Below are 17,895 nucleotides of genomic sequence, written 5' to 3' on the forward strand. Positions count from 1 at the left end.
GCATGAAGGAATTTTCCCTGCAAGAAGATAAACGCATCATTGGGTTGTTTACCACCATAACTGGCCAAGAGGTACGGGATATCATCTTCGAATTGCCAGAGGATGTGGAATATAAATATGAAGAAATTACTGAAGGAACATTTCGCAACCCACAGAAACATCGATTATGAAAGACACGTGTTCCAAGTTTGTTACACACATCAGATCCAGAGTCAAACACTGTGAATTCCTCTTGTACAACAATGAGGGTGCGAGTCCCCAATACTGAAAAAGGAACTGCTACAGGTATCACACACGTTAGCTGAAAGAAAAATCCTCATACTGGCAAGAACATCTTCAGCCTTGGATCTTCAAAATATCCACGTTGACCAAGACCCACATTTCGAACACCAACCATCAAAGAAGAAGCTCATGACTCAAAAACATGCTACACAAGGCGGCCGACATGAAAAAAACGTGATCTCCCTCATGACGGGTCGTGCCCGGCCATCAGCCAAATATGTTCCTCATGTGTTGGTGAAGACTATTTTCACATCATGTGTCGGTATCCAAAAGGTGGGGAGAGCTAGCTCTTCAGAACAGGAACCACACCGGCACAAAACCCCACCTCGGCAATATCAGGAAGAGAGGATGAGGATCCCTGAGAGACGGCACTATAAGGAGAGACGCCACATGAGAGGAAAGCATTCTCTGTTACTGGACAACAGCCGCAAAGGTAGGAGGCAGATCCACCATCTCCACACAAACACGCCATCCACAAGCAAGTCTTAATCACAATCTAGCACAGAGGGGAAGAGAAGAGGATACTTATATGCCCTGGGTAATCCCACTGCATCGGAACATAGTCCCACCCTGCCACTATCCATTCAAGGACAAGACTTTGAGTTCCTCGTGGCTTCAGGAGCAACCATCAATGCTATGCCGAAATCAGAATATCTGAAACTCACAAATAAACCCAAACTGAAAAGCGTGAGTGGCCATTCATGCATACGGGGCCAAGGAACCTCTACCGGGCCTGGGATATTAAAAAACCCCCTGCCAACACAAAGACAAGCAAGATTGCATATTAGTCCACGTTCTGGCGACAGAAGCTGCGAGTAGATGTGTACTAAGTTTCAAGTTGGCTGTTCAAATGGGACTGATACACATCAGATCATGGCGAATAAATATATCTCGCCCACTGCCAAGATACCAATAAGCTTTCCCCCAACTCTTCAAAGGAATCAGGAAGCTAAAAAGGGCGAAAGATCTGGCTACACATTGACCCAACAAGTGAAACCCATAGCCCAACACTTCAGGCGTATTCCTTTCAATATTGAATACCAGGTAGAGAAAGTACTGATCGCTCTCATAAATGCAAACGTAATCGAACTGCATCAGGACCAACGCCATGGGTCTCTCCGGTGGTGCCAGCACCAAAAAGGGGCCGAGAAGGTCAAATTAGGCTGTTTGTAGACATGCAGGCACCCAATCAAGCCATCCTCCGGGAGCATCACCAGTCACTGCGCATGACCGACATGATATATCTACTCAACTGGGCCACAGTCTTCTCTCACCTAGACCTAAACAAAGACTACCATCAGATTGAACTCTGTGAAGAGTCGAGGTGCATCATGACCGTCACCAGCATTTCCACACGCTCCTCTATACAAAAGCCTTCACGATAATTATAGACCATCAGGCTCTCATCACCATTTATGGGAAACCGACAGCTCAGATGCCGCCCAGGATAGCAAGATGGGGGCTGCGCCTACAGGAGTACAAATACATGATCATACACAAGCCCAGAAAAGACTAAAATCCAGCAGACTTTCTCTCTCGTCACCCGCTTGCTAGCCCCTGTTAGGAAAGATTTCTCTTTACTGCACCTTTCCTTCCATCTTTATGGAACCCGCAAACTTTTTGCTTTTATTTTTGGATCTGACCTGTACATTTTGCAGTGCAGTGAATCCTTAAGCTTCACTGCACTGGCCTTTGCTCATATGTTATTGGGAAACTGATATGTCCTTCGGGCTGTCAGTACTAGGAAACCTTGTTTCCCTTGGTTGTGCTACTACTTTATCACTTGTGGTATCTTTTTATCATTGCGCAAAGCAGTTTACACTGCAGTGCAATGGGGTGCATATTTGTGTTGTCCTAGACTAACACTCAGAGGATCTTTGGTTACTCTGGGTGTGCTAAAAAGATGGGCTGGTGCCTGCAGTGACTTTTCCCCCACTTTCTGGAGAATTTCGTTTTAGCTTTACCGCGTTTGGCTACTAACTGTGACTACTGGTGAAAACACTCAAGCTGCATTCATCAAGATCGTCACTAAAGCCAGAGAAGTTATAGTAAGCGCCCAACTTAACAAAATCAAGTACCAACAACCTCACATGAGTAAGTCATTAGACCATCTTGACAAATTCTGCTTTCAAGAGATCACGACTGCCGACATGCTCAACACTATGGCATCTGTGAAACCCTCATCATGCGCAGAAAACATTCTCCCTCCTTAAATCATACTTGACAATATGGTTATATTTGCACCAGAGTTTACCTAAATGGTTAATGCCTCTTTCAGAGACCAAGTGGTACCCAAGAATATAAAAAAGGTGACAATCGCCCCACTGGTCAAAAAGCCTAACCTAGACCAACGGGAGCCAGGGAATCGAAGACCCATAGCTAATTGCAACTTCCTTTTAAAAATAATGGACAAAATTGCTACTGCACAATTGCAAGCATATGTTGAGACCAATCAAATATTACATCACCAGCAATCGGACTTCTGTGCTGCCCACAGCACTGAAACGGTGGTGCTGGATTTGCAGACAAAAATGCTGAGTATCATCGAAAGGGGCAATACTGGTCTGCTTATCCTGCTAGACCTTAGTGCCGCTTTCGACTTACTAGACCATCAGCTTCTACAAGAAGCACTAGAGAAAATTGCCAACTGCTCTAGGGAAGCCATAGGATAGCAGATCGAATCTCTAGAGTACACTGTGGGGGATAAATTCTCTAGTGAGTCCAATATCTTCTGTGGTGTTCCCCAGGGAGCTAGTCTCTCCCCACTACTTTTCAACTTATACCTACGCCTCCTGTGTGAAGCCTTAGACAACATAAACGCCTTTTTTTTACTAACTATGCTGACGACACACAGCTGGTAGTAGAACTGAGTGGAGACCACACGAAAGACAACAAAATGGTGAACAAACTTCACAATGTCATCGAACAATGGATGGATGGATCACAACTGGATATGTTTGAATGGGAAAAAAACTGAGCTGATGGTTTTTGGGTCCAATCAAGCCAGGGTCAAACTACCATCCAGCTACGAGTCCTTCACAATAAAAAAAAGAGTCCCACATCCAAGTAGTGGTCAAAACCCTGGGCGTGACACTGGAGGCTTCCCTGAGCTCAGATGCTCAAGCCTTCTATGTGAGCAAAAATTGTGATTACTAGTTGAGATTACTAAAAGCCATCAGACCTGTACTCAACTAATCTAACTGCGCTACCATAGCCAGAGCGACCATACTTTCTAGATTGGACTATGGCAACGCCCTATTATTGGGTGCAAGTAAACAATGTCTAACTAAATTCCAGCACATTCAGAATCATGCTGAGCGTATAATCAAGCATAATCAGTGAGGCAAGGAAGGAACTACATTGGCTAAAGGTTGAAGACCGTGTAATGTTCAAACCAATGACACTCAAGTGCCTACACGGTAAAGCACCGGCTTACCGTAAGGCTAAGATTGTGGGCTACATTCCAACCCACTCCCTTAGATCTGAGGCCCAAGGGCTCATTACAACTAACCTCCACAGGAAAGCAAACGGTTTGGGCAGAGCCTTTCCAAACTGGGCCGCTCTCCACTGGAACAAACTGCCGAAGAGCCAGAGAGTTGAATCCAACCTCCTCAGATTCCGAAAGCAATTGAAAACCTTTTTATTTAAATGAACTAAACAACCACGAGTAGTACATGCCTCTACGTGTTCTCGACGTGTCAAGCGTCTTGTGCTCGGTTTTGTCTAGTCTGTCTATTATATGTTTCTTACTGTCTTCATGTGGCGCCCTGATGCCTGCGGGCTTTCGGCGCCTAACAAACAAATAAATTAAATTAAATACTGGTGAAACATGGGCGTGCCACGAGATTTCTTTTTTCACCCTTTTCTTTTGCCATCTTGTTCTTTAGCCTCAGCGGCCAGGGAAATCCTTATAAGGACTTCCAGTGCCAGGGAAAGCAGAAGCTTTTGGCGGGCTACTGGAGGGCTTTGTGTGTTTGCAGGCAGGATGTGGGCTGGGTCAGTTTGACCCCAATCCATATCCTGGTTTCTGTGTGTCTGCGTGGTATGCATGAATGTTCCCACCAGCGGTCCTGATTGGGCCACTGCAGGGGTGCGTGTGTGGGCTAGTCCTGCTATTGGGAGTTCAGCTCTTACCTGGCTTTTAGGATAAGAAGAGGACCCCTGCACACATTCTTCAGAGATCCTGGAGAAACCTGAAGGAGCCAAGTATCCTATCCAGCTGTGAGAATGCCACCCCAACTAAAGGAGGCAACCAACTTCGGCTGCTGTCCTGGAGCAGCCCTGTCTTGCTTTGATCTTTAGTAGTCCTACAAAGATGCTACAACCCTTGGAGTGGAGCGGCCATCCATTCCCGACGTCTGCTTGGTGCCCTGCCAAAGGAAGCCTTTGGAAGTGCCGTGGAACTGTCCTGTGGCTGACCCGTTTAATTTTTGGGCTACCGTGCTGCTGGTGTCACTGTGGTGGATCCTCAGCTGGCTCTGCAAGACTACCTTCTGCGAAATGTCAGCTTCCTAGCATAAAAGGGACCCGAGATAGACGGGAAGGTCCGACCGTGGCTACAGAATCCGTTTGCATCGGAGTGCGCAGAAAACTGCTTACCTGGCCCGAGTCCAGTCCTGAGAGGGGTGCTGCATCAGGTTTTTCTGCATTCTTCAACCGAGAGGCCTTGCACCAGCAAAAGACACCAACTGGAGTTCAGCTCGAACCTGCAACCCCTGGGAATGAAGAACTGTGGATTTCGGCGGTAAAAAGAAGAACTTAGCCTAGACCACCTGTCACTGCTACCTAAACTGGTTTGGCAACAGCTTCCCAGAGTTGTTGCTGTCACAATATAAGTTGGACTTCGATACATCTGTCCACCAGGCCAGAGTATAGAAAATCAGTCCTAACAGCCCCCAGACAACGAGCAACCGGGCTATAGAAACTCCATTGTCCACGACGTGGTGCCAACAGCCATCCCAATAGCGGAGCTGATAAAGTGCACGGCGGACGATGCAACACTCTCTCATCACATCGTGCATCAGAAACAGTGTTTGGAACTCAGCCGAAGCTTCCATTTGAAATAACCATGCTTTTGATGGGCACTTACTCAAAACACTCCCCAAGTACAAAGACGAGCTGAGCTGTCCATGTATCCCTTGTCTCTGATAGTCAAGGGTGACTGATTCGTACTGCCACCAGCTCCCCACCAACATGCAGTTCACATTGCGCATGAAAGTCACAGAGGCATCGGGTCTAGCAAACGCATGCTAGGGAGGAAAGTATGGTTCCTAGGCATGGACAAAATGATCGAGACAACGCTGAAATCGTGTCACATAGGTCTCAGCTTGCAACCTCCAGCATTCCCTGAACCTCTGCACATGACTGCACTCCCAGAAGGGGTGTGCGAGCAGGTAGCAATCGAGCTTTTTGGCCCACTGAGATCGGGAGAATATGTACTAGTAGTAGTAGATGAACAGATTAGTCCCAGGAGGATAGCTCAGCAGCAACGTGCATGCCTTGGAACCAAGGCGACAGGAAGCAACACAGGTTCGATCCCCAGGTCTGCGCTTAGAAAAACCTCTGGGTATTATTAAGTGCATTATAAATACACAACTAAGTCATATTCCTGTAACAGCACCTCGATTCACCAGGGCTGTGTGAGCGCGTTAATGCAAATTAAAAAAATTAAAAATAAAACACTTGAGGTATCCCAAAGCAGAAATAGTGTCCTCCACAGTGGCCACAGCCATTAACCCGTGCTAAATCAGGCCTTCGAGGCACTCGGAGTCCCCAAGGTGGTCAAGTCGGACAATGGCCCCCCATTCACCAGCAAATACTTTCGTGATTTCACCACATACATAGGTTTCCAACACTGCAAGTTCACGCCACTGTGGCCACAGCCAAACGGGGCTGTGGAGTGATTTATGGCAAACATTAAGAGGGCCATATGCATAGCAAACATCACCCACATGCCCGTGGAACAGTCACTGTACCAGCTCCTGTGGGATTACCCGAACATGCTGCATGACTCCACAGGAACGTAACCAGCTGAACTGGCGTTTGGTCGACGCGTACGTTCAAGATTGCCTCAAGAATGTCAGTGTAGAAGAATATGAAGTAAGGAGAAGGGACGGCCAGGCAACGGAGAGAATGAAAACGTATGCTGACCAAAGGAACCGGGCACGAGTCGTAGAACTGGGAGTAGGAGACCATGGGCCTCATTACGGGTCCGGCGAGAACCGTGCTGGTAAAACCGGAAAGTAGCCGCCGGACCCGTAATTAATTACCGGTGCCTGACCTCCCGGTGCCACCAAGCTATTCCAAGTCTCGTTGCCGGGAAGTCGGACGCTGGTAATTTAGTCCCCATTCCCATGAAGTCCCATAGGCCTTCATGGGAATGGGGACACAGGAGCACCTGCACCGCTAACAATGGTGCTCCCGTGAGAACGCTGCGAGCGGGTGCCGCCCCACCCGGCAGGTCTAACCCTGGCAGGCAGGACAGCACCCGCCCACATAGTTGTACTGTGCCGGTCCGGTAACAACGTTGCCGGTATGCTTACTGACACAGTTGTTACCGGTCCGGATGAGTTGTAATGAGGCCCCATGGATTAAAGCGCTATATAAACACAATAAATACAATGTCATAGTATGGCAGACACAGTTCCACAAGGACATCCCGCCTTTCGACCCGCTGCCTTTGAGCGCCACTCACATGAAAGGGTCCATATGGCTGGGGTGCACAACATACGGCCCTCTCGCCATATGCAGCCCGCGGTATTGTGCTTTGCGGACCCCTAAGGATATGACTTTCATAATGAAGTGCGGCCCACTTCAAGCAACATTAAACAAAGCAGGCCGCACTTCATCACAAATGTCTTTGGGGGCCATTACTGATAAAAGCAGGCTACCTACATGGTTGGCACACTTGATTTCCAAATGTGCAGCTTACACTTGTCTAGAAGAAAAAAAAAAACAAAAAGAAAAATAATAAAAAAGACATTTACAAACTTAAACATGCTTCTTGAACTTACATTCATTACTTTTCTTTGAGATGTGTTTATTTTTTTGTCGGACTGCCACACAAATACCCTGTGATTTGTGTGTCCCTTCCTTTGTGTTTTTATGCTTGTCAACCTGCTTAATCACTAATAAATGCTTCTATTACACTGATAGCGGCTATTATAAAATTAAACGGTGGGTTCACGGGTGCAAACTTGATTTTCATTGCGTGGCCAGAAATTCCCCCACCCTCACCCTGAATATAAGCACGCTACCAGCCCAACACATCCCCTGGCCGAACAGATTTTATAGCACTTGTTTTTATAAGGAATTGCAAAAAGTCATAGATTTGAAGCCAGTTTTACATATATAACATCGTAGCAACAGTCACTCAACCTGCACAACCAGCTGAGCTACCCCGAGAGCTTTCTTCTGTAGGGCATGTCTATGAGTCCATTAATGTGATCAAAATCACTGTATTACTAACAGTGCAGTTTGTGTACATTCCTTCAAAGTCAACATTATTTCAACTCCAGCCACACTGACCATTGTGCATACATTCTTTGACGGTGCACTAGTGGTGATTCTCTATAATCGGCAAGATTGCGCCGACCCACGGGCACCCTCGCCCATAATCGAGGAGCAAGCCGTTTGTAAACACTGAGCACTCACTCAGCTGCTTTATGCGGCTGAGGAATTGCTCCTCGGCTTGCTTGAACTGTCAAAGGGAAATGCGGTTTTTCATTTGACAGTTCTGTTCCTCAGTCTTGCATATTTATTTATTTATTGTGCATTTGTAAGGCGCTTGTACAGTAAATTGTGTTTCAAAGCTCCCACAGGGCAAAGGGGAGGGAACATGGGAATGAAATAGAAACATAACAAAGAAAGAGAGACAGTCCTACTGGGCCTTGTGAGCATTCAGAACATGCAAGTGCAGAAAGAGAGAAGGGACGAGGGAGGGGGATTTAGGTGCTAGAACTTCAACGGAGTGAAGTGCTAGGCAGTGAGTTGCAAGCAGCTGTTTAGTGACTGGCCGATATCTTGGTAAGAGTGGCCAACTGCCAACACAATAAGTGCAGGCCTGTGAGACAGTACAGGTGGGTGCTCAAAGGAAAGTGCTGGGAGTGGGCGAAGGCTAAAGGTGATTGGGCGCAGGGCGCATAGCGCATAAGGGTACTGGTCACCAATCTCAGCGACTGTGGGATTTAGCAAAGGAGGGAGAGGGGGAAGGAGGTGAAAAGGAAGGTTTTGAGGAGCTTCCGGAATTTGAGGAGAACCGGCTGAAGATGGAGAGGAAGGGGGAGGCTGTTCTAGAGGATGGTGTTACACATCGCTGCAAGTGGTCTTTGTGGGCACGGACCCGCTTGTGACGCACTCTACTTACGAACATTTCCAAGATGCCCGTGATTCTCCCCATTCTGCTTGTAGCGGTCCAGTTGTTGCACGTTCATTTGACGTACGGCCAACTGCTCACGTGATCCTTTATCCGGAATCGAAGCGGACAGTGCTTTGCGTCGCTTCTGCCTTTGGCGCTCCGTGAGTTCGCTTCTGAGAACTCACTCTCACTTCTGCTAGTTAATTACTCGTGCTTACTGTTCCTTCTAACCCTGTTTTGCATCCCCTATTCAGATTCACCCTGCAGCATTCTCCCGCCTCTTTCTCAGTCTGCCATCTCTGGCAGACCTATTTGATTCCCGTTCCTGCCAGACTTCCATTAGAGTAAGTTCAGATCCGTGAGGGCTCCCCTTCCTTTCGATTAGGATTCTTACTTGCTGCTTTCCTTCCAGAGTCTCCCGAAGCTTCACTACTCCTCCGGTCTCCAGCACTGAACATTATTCCTCCAACTTCGTTCCTTCGTTGGTGAGAAGATTACTTTCCGTTTCTCATTCTCTTCTTTCCCCTTGATCTCTCCTCTAACCTTCTACTATTTTCTTCCTCTCCCGTGTACCTAGAAGAAGCCTCCCGAGTGACATCCTGGTTCTGCCTTCGGAGACGCTTAACTCTTCAAACTTCTTCCCGATCCGCACGAGTAGAACTCGTCCAGGGTTTTCTTCCCTTAGAGGGTTTCCCTGGGAGTCCTGCCCTCTCCCCTGGGTCCCTTTATCCTGGGTGGAGAGGCCAGGGCTCTCGCAGGGGAGCCTTCCCAGCTGCATTGGTCCTCCCATTTGGAGCCATCGATCTGTCAAGGTGAGCTGGTTGTAGACATTTGTTGTATAATCTGTGCTACAGCAGCTTTAATTATCTGTATACTACAGAGTGGTAATAGATGGAGCCAACCGAGGAAAAAGATCTGTCACCAGCTCGCTGTTTAGAGAAGCGATCGACACGAGGAGAGTTGCTGTTAGAGAGAATTCTCAAAAATGTGTTAATTCCCTCCACCTTAGAGACCCCCAGTAACTTTGCTGAATTTTTGAGGGCTTGCTTTTTTTACCTGGAGAGAGTGTGACCCTTTTTTCCCCACTCTCTCATGTATTTCAATGTGATTTTATACACGGTTTCTTTTTGGTTGTGGAGTCTAACCAATTCCATAGGCATCATCTTTTACAATTGTGTCACAAAACACCTTCAGTGCAGTGCGACAGGGAAGTCTTCCAGATTTTCCCAAGGTTAAAATACCTTCTCTGGGATCAACTACTGATTGCCAGAGCAGTAAAGTTAAATTGGCTTTACTTAGCATTGTAATTGCTAGACCCCGCAAACCCTATCTTACAATAGAGTGCTGGAGGGGTTACTTAGTATGCCCTGTGTCTAAATGCTCTTGGAACATTTTTTATGTTACCCTTTCATCAATTGACTGGCTGGTGGAAGTGGTTTTGTTTTGAACTACCTAGGTTTACATTTACTGGGACCGTTCGCGGACCAGGTAACGTTAACCGTGGGAGCCATCTTTTTCAAAATGGCGTCCAGCCATCTTTGCTAAAATGGTACCCAGTCTTTTTCACCAGGTCTTTGTGGAAAGGTCCTTCTAGAGAGTTTCCCCTCGCACCAAACCAGGTTTGGTCTCTTTGTTCATTTCACCTTTGGCAGGGTTTATGAGATAAACCCACCTCTGGCGCCTGAGTGTCTGGGGTAGGCAGGAAGTGAGGAAGGTGCCCGAAACTCCCCTTGTGTAGTCTCCTAGGAGACCCAAATGCACTCTGTGGTGATGGGCTGGCTGACTGTCCAGCAAGAACAGCCACCCTGCTGGGTGAATGACAGCTAGGCTGGAATGAATGGGAGAGAAATGAATAAAAGGCGAGTCTTTTGGTTTGGAAGCCAGAGTCGACCACTGGACGAAGGAACAGAAGAAGAGCTTGAAGGGGACGCCTGCTGCAACTCCTGGACCTTTGCCCGGTGAAGCCCTGCTGCAGTGACTACTTGCCAAGTTTGCATCGACAGAGAAGACCTGCAAGGACGACCCTTTGAGTTGGTGGGACTAATCAACTCCCAAGTAAGCCACCTGGACACCCATCTCGCAGCTGGTTGAATTTGCTCAGAGTTTCTGCAGGAAACCATAGAGCCAGGGAGAGGGACACCAGATTGTGTGTGTTGCTTGTAAGCTGGCCTAAAGTTTTGGAAGATCCTCCGGACTCACACGAAGCAGAACTGACCAAGCCTGACCACCCTCAGTCGGGTGCGGGGCCTCAGATGTGAGGAAAGTCCACCTTGACAGCCAGAACAGCGCTTATTGCTATTTGCTGTACCGCAAGGAGCTGAAACGCGAAACAGCCACTGAAAGTAAAGTTTGCCAGGTTGCCAGTTTTGACAGTCTCAGTGTAGTGCAGGAGTCCCCCGATCTCCTCCCTCTTGTCCCCACGACTGAGGCCCAGGAACAGTGAGATCTGCACAGGAAAAGAAGTCTTCAGCTGCATCCTTTCTTCTTTACCAAAGTACTGTAAAACAAGTATAAGAGAACTTACCTCTTACTGTGGAAGTGCTTGTAACTTCTACAACTCAAAAGCGTAGTCAGCTTGTGGCCCTACATTTGATTCTTCTTTTTATCAAAGACTCCTAAGAACTTGTGCAAAGATTTTTCCATTTGCTTACCCAAAGTGCTGCATCCTATACAAAGACTTATGCCCATTGACTTTGGCATAACTTATTCGAATTGGATGACTCTTCTAAGTGCTATCTGAAAGTATTTGCCCTGCTTATGAATATTTGTAATTTCTTGTGTTCTAATAACCTTTGCTTTTTACCAACCTTTTAAGAGTATTCTGAATGCCAACATGTCGCCAGCACCCTTGTTACTGAAGTCACCTGTGGGTGTAGGTTGTGTTTGTGGGCCATCTCAAAAGGGTCTTGTCTGATTCAGAAACTCAGAGTGTACAGTATTGAAGTATATTTGTGTGTTACTATTCTATTGCTCCCTTCTGAAGAAGGCTTTATAACTGACTGATAAATTATTAATTGTTTATGCAAGAAATCTTAAGTGTAAGAGTTTGAGTACCTGTAACTGTGAATCTTTGTGTAACTCCACCACTGCTCACATTTCCCCTCTTCAGATAGGCCTGGCTGCTCAACACGCTACCAAAACTGTGTAGTACAAACTTATACCAAAGGTATACCAAAGGTTGGGTTGCCCATCCCTGTAGTCATAGTTGCTTGTAGTGTTCCCAGAGGGTACTGCATTCAAACTTTGCCTAAAAGTTGCTGCCCGAGGAGCATAGAAATCTGGAGGGAGAGAGTTTTTAGCAGGAGCCAGTTGTAGATAGCATGGTACCCAGACAGCCTTATGGATGATGCAGAGGGATTTGAAATTTGATCCTTGCGGCAACCAGGAGCCAGTGGAGAGATATTAGGGCTGGAGAGATGCGGGTCCTGGGCTTGAGGCCAAGGAAAAGTCTCACAGCTCATTGAATTTTATTTAAAGAGCCATGTAAAGCCAAGGGTGTTTGCTTCCCCAACCTTGCCTGGCCCATCGGGGATGCTAGCTGAAGAACTGCATTATTGTATGTGCGAGGGAGTAGCTCCCGCCCCTCCTCCCATATACAAATGAAGCAGGGCTCTTCGTCATCAGCGCTCCGACTCTTGTGCGCATGTACATGAAACAGGAAGCACCCTTTGCTTCCTTTTCATGCTATGCGGGAGATGTAGCACTGAGAGGATATATCAGGATGTCCGTGTGTATTTTTGTGTTTTAAAATGTTCTCTGGGAGGAAGCCACCCCCGTCCCCCAACACCTCTTGATTGATTCGGGCACCCTTGTTACGCTCCATCACACTGGCATATTTGGGGGAAATATTTATGCATCTTCAAATTACTACACAATTTTACCAACACCAGTGTTGTAAAGCATGGTAATAAGCAGTATAGAAAACAAACTAGATTGTTTACATTTTCTTTCCATGACCTGTACATATAACCTTTGTATGATCCTTAAGAGCAAAGTATTGTAAAGAGAACATTAATTTATTGCCCTGTGGCAAAGCAATTTTGACAGTGGGTATTGAAGTCTTTTGTGGCAGTACTTATGAATGCAGATGTGTTTTGTGGTGGTGTGTGGAGGATGCAAATGTAAAGGTTTTTCTGTAAATGTGATGGTGTCCTATGCTGCCGGGGGGGGGGGGGGGGGGGGGGTGGTCCCAGTCTGCCCATACTGCAATTTTGTAAAGTTCAAAGGGTTAGAGCCTGCATTCTCTTCTACGATCCAGAGGTAAAGCTTCCTTGTGTAGTCATTAATGTGGGCAGATCACTTGTCAGCCAAATCTCCACATCTCTTTTTCACCTGTAGGACAGCTAGTTCTATTAGGTTATTGCTCTGGGGCTGCGGGGATGATTTCGTTCTCACCCTATTGTTAACATGTTGAAGCCAAGGGACAAATCAGTTTTTCTCCTCCTAGCTTGATGATAATGTGTACTGCAAATTGCAATAAAAAGAAGAAGTAACCTAAAAATGCCTGTCACCCCACGTCTGAGGGGGTGGCTGGGTTGTAAATTCACCACATGTCCCGCCCGGCTATCCCACACAAACAATCCATCCGGCCCCCTGTAGACAGCTTGTAAAAGATGGACAGTGACAAGGAACAGTTCACTTTTCAGGAAGGCAGAAGACAATAGTCCACAAGTCACTCAGGCGTGGGCTGAGGAGGAGGACTATGCAAATCAGACGTCAGGTTACTCAGGAGACGAAGATGAATCAGAAGAGGGGGAACAGAGCACAGCCGAAGCAGTTCCTTAGGGAAGCAATGCAGCATAGCAGACCAACACTAGACCCTGCAGCACCATTACACAAACTGAGACGATGGAGCGAGGAAATGGCGTAGGACAAAGTTACATTGGACGAAATGTAGCACCGCCCATGATCACCTGGCAAGGGACACTGTACACAGTGCGCGTGTTATGGCCAGCTGGTCACAGACAATGTGAACGCCATGAGAGCGCACATAAAGCAGATTAACCTCCATGGTGCGTGGTTACAGGATTATCACAAGTCAATATAATCATTCTTTTGTTGTTCTACCTCGTGTTTCCATGTACCCTCGCCGCCATCTTTTCTTGTGCCACCTTGAAAACTAGTGAATAGGTGCCATACAAACGCCCATAAATAACCTACTATGTATGTGGTCCATGATGCATGCTGTTCTGCATCTTACTTTTGAGGCCAATCCGCGTTGTTCTAGGCGTGCGCTTGTAGTTTGGCTGGGAGGCCGCTAGATTTGGGCTTGTTTTGAAGGAGCGTTGCGCTTATATTTACCTTCCGACCCGGCAACACTGCGCATGTCCTGGTTTTTTATTCTGAAAATCTGCCTCAGCCCCGTGCGCTCCAGGCCGCTCCCCGCAGCTTGGTGTAGCCACATTAGATACATTAAACCCTTCTCACCTATTTCCGTGTCTCTTCCCGGGATGGAGCTGCAGCCCGGATACCCGGGACTAATCCCGCCTCCTATTGGACAGCTCCTCCCGTGGCTGCAGCACGTGACACGACGCGCGAGCCTCTGGCCGAACTTCCGGGGAAAGCCTCATTCACACCGGAAGTGAATGTGAACTTTTCACCCGGAAGCGAAGAGCCGCTTCTAAAACAGAAACGAAAGACTTTAAACAGCAGGAAATAAAGTGAAGTGAATAGGAAGCTGTAGCAGACGCATGTACACCCCGGACTCGGGGCTTGAACCCCTCCCTTTATCATGACCAGTGGCTTTGCTACCCTCCCCCCCAGAGAACAGTGTCTCAGGCAGAAGCAACAGAGCACCGAGCAGAGCTCAGGTGGAGCGCCTACCCCTAGACACCTGCTCCTTCATTGCTATGTCAGTGCAGGGAGGGGGGAGTGTATAGTGCTCATTATAGAAGTGACAGACACCCCCCCTCTCTGCCGGAGATCAGTGTCTGAGGCCTCCTCATGCTCAGGCAGAAGCAGCAGAGCACCGAGCGGAGCTCAGGAGGAGCTCCTACCCCAAGACACCTGCTCCTTCATTGCTATGTCAGTGGAGGGAGGGGGGAGTGTATAGTACTCATTATAGAAGTGATAGACCTCCTCCCTCTCTGCCGGAGATCAGTGTCTGAGGCCTCCTCATGCTCAGGCAGAAGTAGCAGAGCACCGAGCAGAGCTCAGGAGGAGCGTCTACCTCCAGACACCTGCTCCTTCATTGCTTTGTCAGTGGGAGGGGGGATTGTATAGTTCTCAGAGAGGGAGGAGTGTATAGTACTCAGAGAGGGAGGACTGTATAGTACTCGGAGAGGGAAGAGTGTATAGTACTCAGAGAGGGAGGAGTGTATAGTACTCGGAGAGGGAGGAGTGTATAGTACTTAGAGGGAGGAGTGTATAGTACTCGTTAAAGAATTGACAGACCTCCCACAGCTCTGCTAGAGACCAGTTGTAGTATAATGAATCTCAGGAGGCAGGAAGCTGCGGGTTGTCCAAACAGGCTTTATTGCATAAACATGGGTTGTTCTTACAAATAACCCTAGCAGTGGTGCTCTAACAAAATGCCAACGTGGCCAACAACATATGGGGCTGCGAGTGCAGTGTCGGGTGGTTCGCAAGTCCTCTTGATTTCCCGTGCTCGGAGGAGCCCCGGGGAGACGCTCCTCTTGCGTCCTCCGCTCGTCCCGTAATCGCGCGTAGCGCGCGGGGGCGGGGCTTCGTTACGCTCGAGATCTCGCGAGAGCGGGCGCTCTCGCGACATCTCTACACACCTCCCTTTATCACAATGGGAGAGGGGTCACTGTAACACAAAGTCATTGAATCTTACCGGTCTTTTATGCTCCCTTCTGGGCCTCTCACTGGTTCCCGGGCAAGGTCCCTGCGGAACCGGTTCAGGGCTTACATAGGGTTCTTCCGGTTGATTCTCTGATTCTTCTCTCTCTCCATCGCTTCTCCCTGGTTCTGGTTCTTCATTCCCCACATCCTCCATTTCTGCTTCAGTGCGTGGGGTTTCTGGAGTCTTAAGTCTTTCTTGTCTGCGTTGATACAAAGCTACTCTTTCGAAGTTCCACGCGCGCCCGTCTTCTGTGCGGACGTGATTTGTCCCTTTATGAGTAACTTGTATGGGTTGACTATACCGGGAACCTGTGTCTTGATCTTTTCTTGGTAGTTTGATTTTGACCCAGTCCCCTCTTTCGATGCTGGGCGCTTGCTTCGTTCTCCTTCTTCTGTCACTCCACAATTTCATGCGTGACTTGTTTCTTGTAATGCGCCATACTACGTCTGCCATATCTACCTCTTCATCTATTCTTATTTTAGACAGCCAAGGCGGGATAAGTGTTGATGCCGCACTCCTCCCTCTCAACATTTTGAATGGGGATACATGGGTAATGCCATTCGGAGTGAGTCTATGTGCTGCTATGGCTTCCTTTGTAGTCTTGAGGGGGTCCATGCCCGAGGCCATTGCAAGTTGGATGGCCCCTTTAATGAACCTGTTCGCCCTTTCCACGAGTCCATTTGCTTGAGGGTGATACAGGGCCGCCTTTTTTTGCTTGATGTGGTTCTTTTTGAGAAACTCCTCCATGTCTCTAGAAACTAGTTGCACCCCATTGTCCGTGACTACTTCATTGGGGAGCCCTTCCCTTTGAAAAATTTCGGTAAGCACCTCTATAACCGTTTCTGTAGTTATGTTTGGAACAAACTCTGCTTCCACCCACTTGGATAGGTAGTCGACTAGTACAATTCCGTATTTGTGTTCTGCTGACATCGCTTCCAGGGGTCCGATAAAGTCTATGCCCACTTTGGACCATACTGTTTCCGGTATCTCGGTGGGTATGAGAGGTGCTTGGCGAATCTTCAATCTTTTGTCGCTGTTTAAACACTCGTGGCATCGCTCTATCATGGAGCGAATCTCCTGGTCCATGGATGGCCACCAATATGCTTCCCTGACTCTGCGGCGAGTCATCGTGTTTCCCAAATGCCCCGCATGAGCCCTGCATAGAATTGTGCGTCTCATTCCTGTGGGGGGGACGATTTGATCCGACTTCATGATTATCCCTTGTGTTTCGGACAACTCTTCTTGTACTTTCCAATATGGCCTCATGCCCTCGGGTAGCACCCTTTCATCTGGCCAGCCTTCTTTGATCCATTTACGAATGGCGGACATGGTTGGGTCTTTCCCTTCTTCTTCTTGCCAGTGCTTTTCACTGAGTTCCAGATATTCTGGCATTCTTATGTCCGAGATGGAAGCAACAATGCACTCCCCTTGTAGAAACGGGGCAGCCTTTTCTTTGTTTTCCGGTAATCTCGACATGCAGTCAGCCTGCGAGTTTTTCCAGCCAGATATGTGGTGGATTTCGAATGTATATTCTTGTAATTTCGCGGCAATACGAGCTAGTCTGGGAGTGGAAGCTTTGGTGCCTCCGGGACTGAGCATATGGATGAGTGGTTTGTGATCTGTCACCAGCTTGAACTTGGTGCCCCACACATAAGTCCTGAAGTGCTCCACTGCCCATGCACATGCTAGCATCTCTTTTTCGATGGTGGAGTAGTTCTGCTCTGCTTCAGATAGTGCCTTCGATGCAAAGGCCACCACATGCTCGGTGTCACCCCTCCTCTGCGTAAGTACTGCTCCCAGTCCATACGCACTGGCATCAGTGGTGATGACTGTTTCCCACTTGGGATTGAACGGTTGAAGGCACGGGGCTTCCATAATGTGCTGTTTTATGGTGTCTATCGCCGCCTTTTGGGGTTCCTGCCACAGGAATTCGGACCCTTTCTTGAGAAGATCCCGTAGAGGTGACGTGGTCTCAGAAAATTTGGGTATGAATTTTGCGTAATATTCTGCTAAGCCTAAGAATGATCTCACCTCTTCCTTGTTGGTGGGATTGGGTGCTTTGATGATGGCTTGCATAAGGTTCTGTTTGGGGCTGATGCCCTTTTCTGAAATTTTGTATCCCAGGTACTCGACTTCTTTTACTCCAAAAGAACATTTCTCGTATCGTAGGCGGACTCCCGCTTCTTGTAACTTGTTGAGCACTAGATTGAGAGTGGCATCGTGTGTCGGTTTATCACCTGCATACACCAATATGTCATCTTGGAAGTAGACCACATTTTTGACTTTTCGAAAGAGGGCATCCATCATGCGCTGAAACGCTGAGGCAGCTGATGATAATCCGAAGGGCATTTTGGTAAATTGAAATGTGCCGAACGGGGTGATGAATGCCGTGAGAGATTTTGATTCTTCATGGAGCTGGATTTGGTGATATGCGTTACGCATATCTAGTTTT

At 47.8% G+C, this 17,895-nt stretch overlaps 1 protein-coding gene across 2 annotated transcripts in view; it reads right to left on the reverse strand.

The window, feature by feature from the left end:
* The window catches only part of LOC138565670 (zinc finger protein 239-like), a 206,896-nt gene extending 192,712 nt beyond the window's left edge, over positions 1-14,184 (reverse strand). The window contains exon 1 of one of the 2 annotated variants that reach the window (XM_069642996.1): positions 14,066-14,184. The gene's annotated coding sequence lies outside the window, so the exon portion shown is untranslated. Of the gene's footprint in view, positions 1-13,705; positions 13,826-14,065 lie in introns of those variants that run through there. The other variant, XM_069642997.1, reaches the window with a different exon arrangement.
* Positions 14,185-17,895: the final 3,711 nt, after the last annotated feature.

This window comes from Ambystoma mexicanum, chromosome 1p (assembly GCF_040938575.1).
Source record: "Ambystoma mexicanum isolate Mex_15411 chromosome 1p, UKY_AmexF1_1, whole genome shotgun sequence".
Classification (NCBI taxonomy): Eukaryota; Metazoa; Chordata; class Amphibia; order Caudata; family Ambystomatidae; genus Ambystoma; species Ambystoma mexicanum.